At 39.3% G+C, this 10,419-nt stretch overlaps 1 long non-coding RNA gene across 1 annotated transcript; it reads right to left on the bottom strand.

Annotated features, from left to right (window-relative positions):
- Positions 1-266: 266 nt before the first annotated feature.
- On the bottom strand, positions 267-1,721 carry LOC121146157. The gene is made up of 2 exons (XR_005882151.1): positions 768-1,721; positions 267-737 (listed from the first exon to the last, which is right to left on the bottom strand). It is a non-coding gene; the product is annotated as an uncharacterized LOC121146157 (long non-coding RNA).
- Positions 1,722-10,419: the final 8,698 nt, after the last annotated feature.

The raw sequence follows: 10,419 nt of genomic DNA, 5'->3' as shown, positions 1-10,419 counted from the left end.
TGCCGGTTCCTATCCCGGTGGCCCCATTTCCCATCCAGCTCCCTGCTTGTGGCCTGGGAAAGCAGTCAAGGATGACCCAAAGCCTTTGGACCTGAACCTGGGAGGGAGACCTAGAGGCAGCACCTGGCTTCTGGCTTTGGATCGACTCATCTCTGGCCACTGTGGCTGCTTGGGGAGTAAACCAGAGGATGCAATATCTTTCCTTCTCTTCCCCTCTCTGTAAATCTGACTTTCCAAGGAAAATAAAATTAATCTTTTTTTTTTTAAGGAAAGGCTTCATGCGGCCTTGGAATATATTGTGTTGTGGATTTTCACCCCTCTATAGGAGATACAATGCTCGGGAATACCAGGCAGCTTCTTGGTTAAGATTCTAAAGGCTGCATCCATGGTCTATCAACAGAGATCAGGAGGAAGGGCAGAAAACTGGGCAAAAGGAACAGCATAAGGATAGGAGTTAAGCGTAAATAAAGGCTACTTACATTATGAAAGAGACCAACAACTCCAGTCCATCCATGAATAACATGTTTTAGTGATGCTGGAACCCAGGGCACTTGACGAGCAGCTGGCATGACGGAAGTCACCTCTGAAGAAGTCCTGCCTTCCTGTCAGAAGCAGAGTCCCTGGTGGCAGTGGAAGGACTCCCAGATCTGCACCATGGAATCTTTCGTCTCTAAACTGAGTAACTGGTGTGCCTTGATCAGCTTCCAAACTGATCCCTGCTGTTGAGGATGTGGAGCCTAGGGTCATTGTTAGTACAATATTAGTACTGTGTTAGTGGATGTTAATACTATGCCAATACCATGCTGGGATTCCTACACAACTCTTCCTGTAACTTCATGCTCACCATACACACTGATAATTGGACACTATCTCTCAATTCTCCATAGTCTTCAATCTCTGTCAATCATATCCATGGTACAGTTACTCAATTGGCGCTCAGAGCATTTACCAGGGAAATGCGCTGCTATTTAGGCGTCTAGCTTTAATCACCATTGGGACAGCATAGCAATGGATAATTCCCTGCTCATTAATGAGGATGACAAGAACAGCCAGGATTTGTACTGACAGCACCTGGCTTGGAATGCTTGGTCACCTAGTGGGACGATTAGTCACCTAGTGCTTCCTGAATAAAACCTTTTGTTTTAGTCCACTACCTGCAGCATTCTCTTCCTGTCACAGACTTGTCCAAAGCAAAACACTGCATATACATCATTGTCAGAATGTCTCTGTGGAAATTCTGCCTACCGATGTTTGTTCCCTAATTGGACAGGGCTATGCACAGGGCCCAGGTTTGTCTACTGTCTGTATTGCCAATGATTCAGTTCCATACTGATTTATTATTTTTATTACTTTTATGTTTTTATTTACATTTTATTTCCTGAGTCTCTAAAAGAAGAGTTGCCCCCTAATTTCTATCCTGAGGAGAATTATCACCCTGGTTGGATACCAGGAACCACTAGAGGGGAAACTGGGAGTTTCATCAAATAAGATCTTTAATAATCTCTCGCTAAATGAACTAGAACTAACATCCAGATCTCAGCCTCTTTCTTTATCCTGCAAATTAGATGAACACTTTGGCTGCAGTCACCTTTCGAAACAGTAAGTCTTACCTGGGTCCCTGACAGTGAGGAAGCCGGCAGTGAAATCAGCAGCAATAAGGACAGTAGTAATGTAAAAGCCCTATAGCTGGAGGCAATCTGTAACCTATGTTGTAACAGCTGCCAGCTATTACCTGACTGCTCACCTACTACTCTGATGTAACAGCTGCCAGCTATTACCTGACTGCTCACCTACTACTCCGATGTAGCACTTGTCAGCTATTACCTCACCTACTCACCCACTGCTCTCTTACAATGTATTTTTAGTAAATCTTACTCTGCCCATGTCTCATTGTGTTTTGCTGGTATGTTCTTCTCATTGCCCAAGACACTGACCTACATTGGTTGCATCCAGTGATACCTTAGCCATGCTAACTGCCCCCTAAGGTGGTGTCTGTGCCATGATACAGGAAGAATGTTGTTTTGGGGCCTGGTGCCGTGGCCTAGTGGCCAAGGTCCTCACCTTGAACACAGAGATCCAACGGGGATGCCAGTTCTAATCCTGGCAGCCCTGCTTCCCATCCAGCTCTCTGCTTGTGGCCCGGCAAAGCAGTCGAGGATGGTCCAGGGCTTTGGGACCCTGCACTTGTGTGGGAGACCCAGAGTAGGATCTGAGCTCCTGGCTTCGGATCGGTGCAGCATTGGCCGTTGAGGTCACTGGGTGGGGGGGTGAATCATCGGATGGAAGATGTTCCTCTCTCTCTCTTCCTCTATGTATATATCTGACTTCACAACAAAAATTTAAAAATCTTAAAAAAAATGATGCTGTTTTGGTGTCAAATTGGGCAGGAGGAAGTTATGGCCAACATGTCTTTCACAAGGCCAGGAAACTCCAGAACCAGGTTGAATGAGGTTGGAATTTTTATCCTAACATCGGTCATGGAAACCAAGGCTATTACCCGTTCTTGACTCTACAGCTTCTGTATTCTTATTGCTCCTCTTTGGATCATAGTCTTTAATGTCCTTGGTCCTTTTGTGTGTAACGGAACAAGCTGTCTAATTTCTGGTGGTCATGAAGTGAACCTTCTAGCCTGTGCTGTTGGACAATATGGTTAGCTCTCTGGACCACGCAGTACAATCATATCCCAGGCCACATTCACATACTATTGGTTAGGTCATAGGAGAAAAACATCCATAGCAGCCGCTGTGGCCACATGGCAGCATGAAGAAACCGCAGAAAACACCTTCTACTTTCTACCTTCACCCCTCCTACTACTGTAAGATTATGAGTTACTTTTCAGGGAGGGTAGATAATGTAAAATAGATATCAGCTTGTATGTATGAAAGATGCTTTAGGGTTAATAAAGGAATTTAAACATGGAAAACTAAGAAGCAGTCTTAGAAGCAGCTCAACATTTTACAAAACAATGTCCTGACATTACTCCAGATAGCTTTATAGGTTGTCCTGGCCTTTGGCCCATGGGATAAAAACTAAAAACAAAACAACAAAACAAAATATAAAACAAAGCAACAACCACCAAAAAACCCAGAGAGAATTTTTTGCAATCTCATTTCAAATTGCTTGTAATACACATCACATCTGGATTTAATATGTGTTCAACAATATATCAGTTTTCTTTCTCTTTTAGTTTATTCAAAGCTTTTGTAACTCGGGAAGAATTTTTTTGTGTAATTTCTTTTGTGCTATAACAGTTCTACTTTTGAACAAGACATGGACTAGGAATGTGAACTGAATGGCAATTTAGGAAGGCAATTTCATACTTTTTATGAAAATCTACTTATTCTAAGAGCTGCTATGGATGCCTGGCTTCCTGTTTGTTCACCAACATGGGTTACATCTGCAACATATCTGTATTTTGATATCACATCTACGTGCGCACACACACACACGCACACACACATATATACACAAATACATGTTTTACATTTTATGATTCTTTTCTATTATTTTAATGCTTGCTAATATTTGAACCACACATTGTCTCTTCCATAAAAGGATATGCTCCTGGTTAAACTTTTTGCTTAGTTTTTGTTATACAGTGCATTCTGATGAACAAATGTATTTCTCTTTTCCTCTTTTGCTTTCAGCATTTGAGAAAGTAAGCTAATTGAACTTTTTCCATGTATGCTGAAGTTTTTGTAGATTTTTTAAAAAAAAACTTTTACAATGCTTTTATTGTATCATTTCATGACATCATGTAACAGAAATGTTTTTCTAAACACTGTTGATTAGTTTAACCTTAAACCTCTGTTATATTTTGTTTTTGAGAATTAAAGTACATTTTTGTTTTGTCTGTTTCTAATGAGTACAGACATGTGAATTATAATGACATATAAAAGGAAAGAAAAGTACTATGTTTTTTGTTTGCATGCTTTGAGTAACAGCAAGGATTTAAAAATAATTAAAGCATTATTTCTGGTCCCTCTTGGAATTTTTAGATGAAAATGACCAAATTTCATTTAAAAGCAGATCTGAACTTAATCCTTAGGAAACTAGCTTAATACATCTGAAATAATGCGCTGCATTATGCACTAAAGCGCTCATGCTTTCAAGTCCGTACTTGAGGAAGCCAGTCACATCTTTGAGAGTCACAGCTTCTGACCACAAATACTATGAGAAACATTATTGGAATACTGAAACTAGGGACCCTAAGCAATCTAGGTAAAAGGAATTTCTAGACAAAAAGATATAAACTGCTTCTAGCTTGGTAAAATGAAGGAAAACTTTGTAAGCTCTGATAACATATGGATCATACAGCCTCTTTCAGATTGAAGTCGTATCCTTTGATTTTGCTGTGAAAAACCAAACTCCTTGTGTAGTTTTGTTCAAATACACAATTTCTATGAATTTTGAAGACCTTTCACATGGAAAATGAGTTAAAAAAAAAAGAAACACTGGGCAAGGCTGGGCAAGTCTGTGCAAGGATTTGAAAATATTTTTCTTTTTTTTTTTTTAGCAAAATAAACGTAACTTTTAATCTTTAATTCTATTATTTTCCATGCTTGTTTAAAAGGTTCTTCATACAGGTGATTGGAACATTGGGGGTTTCATGATGGCTGAGGACATAATGTTTGCAAACATGTGCATTTTAGAGGTCAATAGAGTGAGATGGTAGAAAGGGAGAGAGGGAGAGTGTTTTGCTGCTTTATTGTCCCAATGCCCACAAGGGGTGGGAAGACTGAAACTGGGAGTTGGGAATCTAACCAAGTCTGCCATGTCAATGTTTGTGGCACTACCACTGCCTACCATGTTACATACTGAAAGCAAGCTGCAATTGGGGGCTGGAAATGAGTACAAACCCAAGCATTTCAATTACACAGTGGACATTTAAACCATTGGTATAGGGTTAGAACAAACAATGCCACCATATGCTTTTAATTGATGAGGGACTCTGCTTTTGAACAAGGTCTCATTTAGCACATACGCTGCCTGTACATGATACCGATTTCTCAAAATGAAGAAATAAGGTATTCTTTTCTCTCCTTAGATGTTTATATTAGTGAGGGTTTATTCTTGCAAAAACATTTTACCTAAATAGAAATGTGGATTAAGAAAAAAAATCCATCTACTTTACATGAAGAAGCATGCTGCAAATATGCATACTTCCTTCTTGCAAGTTTAGTTCACACTTAATTTAAAACTCCTCAAATGTCATCTGAATATATCTACTTGCTGACCTTTTCAATACATCTCTTCAGTTTGCATGTGACCTGCTTTCTTTACCAGTGCCATTCCCTGATATTTATTTCCTTGTCTTGTTTTAAATATCCAAAATGCTGCACTTGACAACACATCTCAGACTACTTCACTGCTCTAGGAGAAGGACCTTAGTTAACACAGGCCTGCGGAACATGCCACTGCTCTGTGCTCCAAATACCAACAGCTTTGCTTTAATGTCAAATCTGCCCTTCTGTGCCCTGATCCATTAGCCAACTGGGAATGACATTTTGTTGCAGGCTGGTACAAGATACTTTGTATCCAGGCTGTTGTTTGTTTTTCCTAGGCCTCCAAAAACAATTCACATTCAGGTATTTAATGGCTACAGCTCAGGTTCACCAGGTAAATTAAAGACCAAATTTACAAGGAAAGTACATCTCACTTTGCAGTTGTTTCAACCACCCAGTGAAGCCATGTTCTTTGCAGATTTGGTCCATCTGGGAGGGATGCTGGCCACCATCCATTTTCTGGTCACATTTGTTAGCTAGGAGCACAGCGGGGATAGGGTTGAACTTTACTATTCAGATGGCTTTTTCTTTCAAGACTGCCTCAAATGTGGAACTTCTTGATATATCAAAGACTACAAATGCATCCATAGCTTCCTTGTGGTATACTCGGGTCTTGTTGCCAAACCGCTCCTCCCTAGAAACAAATATGAGAGATTAAAAACCACGAAGGCAGACCGTGTCTTCTTTGGTTATTGCCCTACTGGCCATCAGGATAATTCTACTGATCATTGGGTTTTGTTTTTTTTTTTGTCAGTTTCAGAGGAACATTAACTGGTGGGTTAAGGTAACCCCTAGAGAACCCTCCTCTATAAAGCCAAGGGTCTGCTGATTTGGTCTGAGTCCACAAGGAACCAGTCTCATATTCTCTGTGTGCCCAACCCATTCTCCATCAACATCATTGTGACAGTGAAAGCTGTGAAACTCATCACTTCTTCCTGCTCCCTTGGTCTAAGAAAAGCTGCAACACAGGAAAACAGATCTGGGGTGGAGGAAGAAGAGATTGGCAATGGAACCACAGGAAAGACATGTGCGGTATGGAAAACCCTGGCCAAGCAGATTCATGGTGGAAAAGGAGAAAACATGGTTGACAGCCTCAACTCATCTTCCTAGTCTATACCCACTGCTACCCTTTATGCAAGATAACTCTGCTTTAAGAAGCAGATATGTGGAAACCTGTAGTTTCAGAAAAGCAAAATAGGAAACTGCTCTTAGATATGGACCAATTATAAACCTTCAAATATTGTTACATTTTAAATAGTTTAAAATTACATTAAACACATTAAGAAAAATTTAGTATTACAATATCATAGGGTAATTATAAGGTATTCTCTTACTCTACCCTGTGATACCCATCTTTGACACAGGAAAGGCTTATCTTCATCTGAATAATGAAAAATAGGCAAATAGATGCTTGGTAACTATGACACTATGAGTGTCATAAAGTAGATGGGCTTGGAATCCAGTCTTCAGATGTCCACAAACCTTCAGGTATATGAACCCATCAGTCTGAACTATGTTAGAGTCTCCTATGCTTCTTTTCTCAATGACATGTCACTTTGAAAGGCAATGTCACAGAGGGAGATGTGGAGATAGAAATATGCTTTCCACCCTCTGGTTCAAATAACCACAAGGGTCAAGGTCAGGAGCCAGGCACTCCAACTGGAATTCCCATATGAATGGCAAGGATGCAAATACCTGGGTGATCTACTGCCATTCAAAGCATGTTATCAGGTTAATGTGAAGCGTATCCATCAGCACTGAAAACGGCACTTCATATATTGACGTCACAGGCAGTGGCTTAACCTCTGTGCCATGACCACAATCCCAGTGGTTTTGACTTCTGTATCTCATCCCTTCAAACCTTCAAATGACTGGTTAAGAGATGAGGATATTATGATTTAAGGATAATACATAGTTATATGAAAATATTTCTCTCGACAGTTCTTCTAATGTAGAAATCAGAGTATAATCTCAAGTTACAAAATGTTTGTGGCTCAAAAGGCTAATCCTCCACCATTAAGCACCAACATCCCATATGGGTGCCAGTTCATGTACCACCTGCCCCATTTCCCATCCAGCTTCCTGCTTATGGCCTGGGAAAAGCATCAGGGGATGATCCAAGTCTTTGGGATCTTGCACCCATCTGGGTGATCTAGAAGACACTCCTGACCCCAGATCTGCTCAGTCCGTTGGGGCCGTTTAGGGAGTGAACCAGCAGATGGAAGATGTTTCTGTCTTTGCTCTCTGCAAATCTGCCTTTCCAATACAAATAAACAAATCTTTAAAAAATGTACAGAAATATAAACTTAAACATCATCCTCATCATCATTACTCTTAGTTGTTGTTGCTTTAGTGAGTCATCTGGAAGTTCCAATTACTCCTTTTTGCCAGTCACACTAAGTCATGCTCAACTGCTTACACATGTAAGATTTCTCATAAACCATGCAATAATCAGAAGTGTAAATGTTAGGGAATTTTTGAAGAGACCCTCATGGTTGGAAATGTCAATTGAATTTTTCAGATCCCAAGAATCAATTCTATCTGAAAATTCTTGTATCAGAAAGTGGATTTTGAAGTACTCTTGTGTAGCAAGTGTAAGTCTCGCTCTTCCCTACTCCCTGCCTCATGAACCCAGCATTCCATGTGGGAATCTGAATCCTGGCCGCTTCAGCTCTGATCCAGGTAACTACTAATGACCTAGGAAAATAGCAAAGGATTTCATAAGTGTTAGGGTCCCTGCTACCATGTGGGATATGGGATGAAGCCCTTGGCTCCTGGCTTCTGCCTATTCAAGACCTGGACTTGTGGCCACCTAGAGAGTGAAGCAGCAGATGGAAGATTCTCTCTCTTCATGTCTCCCTCACTTTATCCAATTTTGACTTTGAAATAAAAAGATAAAAATAGTCATTAAAAGTAAGTCAGCTTTATAATCAACCAATTTCAATGAACCAATGACAAATCAACAAGTTCAATTTTATTGTTAAACAAAAAGTTTAAGAATTGGCTTGGAGGTAAAACATAAGTCAATTTTTTTTTCAAAATCCTGATTGTATACAGCATACATTACAAGAAATGAAGTAACATAACACATTATTAAAGAAAGCAAAAGATTGGAACTGACCCACTATCAAAAGATAAATATGACTAAATAATCATTAGGAAGACACCATTACTCATTAGGGAGATGCAAATATAAACTGTAAAATGACACTTCCCACCTAAAAAACTAAAATCCCTATGTTTGACTGTACCAAGTATTACTGAAGCTGTAGAGCACCTGGTACTCCTGAGGTCATGATTCAATAACCCATATGTCAAACAACAGATTAATGGATAAACTATGTTGTATATAGGCAATGATACACAACACAGCCATAGAAACTCAGAAATCTTGTGCCAAGTTTAAAAGACACCAAGTCTGAGAGTGGTGGGCTTATTTATATGAAGTCATAGTACATCAAACCTTTATATTAATGAATTAATTCCCAAAATGTTGAGACTATGACAACACAATAAAAGAAAGCAGTCTATGGTTGTTTTTATAAAGTCAAGGATGTGTATAGTTCAAAGAGATGAAAGACAATACTTGGGGATAATAGGAACATTCACATTATGGATCCCAGTGAGGTGATACTTTTCAAATTGCATAATTAATGTTAATAAAAGTATAAAAAAATGCCGGCCTGAGAGGCTAAGAAGTTTAAATAAAAAAATCTCTGCCTTGGAGAATTCTAGGGGAGTGCTTTGCATATTACAATCCAGCAAATGCCAGTTAAATAAATGTTTACTGAAGTTCAGTTAATTCGTATGTTCACGAAATGTCTGTGATAGTTTTGTTCTATAATGTCGGGGTTGAATAGTTGCAAAGTAAACTAAAGTACCTACAAAAACCTAAAATATTTGCTGTGAGCCAGTAACAAAAAATGCTTTTGAAAACTGTTCAAATGAGCTGGAAAGATCTTATATTTTGAGCTGGAAGTGCTATGTGAAAATTCATGAAGGCGTTTTCAGTCTGTGGATCTGTGTTTTACATTAAGTTCAAGTCAAGTACATACCCATGAGTGAGACCTTGGATGCAGCTGATTCTCAAGTTCACCTCTGCCCAATATTTTCTGTTTAGACATTTGGAAAGTGATTCTATTCATGAGACCCCTCTGTCTCTCAATGTTTTTTGTTTGTTTTGTTCTTTATTAGTTTTGTTTTATTTGCTTTTGAAGTGTGAAAAAACAGGTAATCACTGCTCAAATCAGTTTGTGCTACTATTCAGTGTTCAATAAGTCTACTGCATGATGAAAACCTAAGTCAGCATTGTAAAATGACATTGTTTGAACATGAAAAGCCTTATAATACATGCTAGTTACGTGTTGCAGCATGCAATGGTGAAAATCATTTCCTGAGGAAATAAAACTGTTGTAATTATAATGAGGAAATCAAGATACCAAGTACCCAACAGTCAAGCAAGCCCTGGTAATGTCCACTTATCTGTGACGCAAGCTAATTCTAGCACCACTACTTTAGAATTTGATGCTATAATCTTAATGTTATAGTGCTTTGCAGTGTCACAAAACCACAATCATGCATTTGGAGAAACAGTTCATTGTCTATAAGATGCTTCTTTCTCCCTCCAGGCACATTATTAAGAAATATTATTCACATGTGCTTTCACTGTAAAATTACAATATCTGCATAACTTTTCTTTATTCCTTCATTCATAAGCTGGGATTTTCAGGTGGGATGCAGCAATGCCTGAGGTATAGGTGCAGACAGCCAGCTCAGAATCTGTGCTCATTAACAAGAGGTCCAGAACCTTCTGGATGCCAGTTTCCCAACAGTGCTCTGAGTCTATGGTACTTTCTGTTTCACAACACTTTAACAGGCTGAAATTAGAGGCATAACATTAACCAACACAGCAATTTAACCCAAACCAGACAGTACTGCTGGTTGCTTGCCACACCTTCTGCCACCCCTTAGCTTGCACAATATTCCATAAAATGCATGACAACATCAATGTGCCCTCTAAGTAGGGAATTTGTTGTTGTGTTCTGAATTTCATTACTTAGCACAGCGCTAGCAGAAAGGCAAAATGAGTTGTTTCCCTTGACACAATTTAAATCATGTTTCCATTACCTATTTG

Source organism: Ochotona curzoniae, unplaced genomic scaffold, assembly GCF_017591425.1.
Source record: "Ochotona curzoniae isolate NIBS_2020 unplaced genomic scaffold, NIBS_Ocur_1.0 scaffold_3890, whole genome shotgun sequence".
NCBI lineage: Eukaryota > Metazoa > Chordata > Mammalia > Lagomorpha > Ochotonidae > Ochotona > Ochotona curzoniae.
Note: the sequence above shows the minus strand (reverse complement) of the source record. Positions and strands in the feature narration are given on the sequence as shown.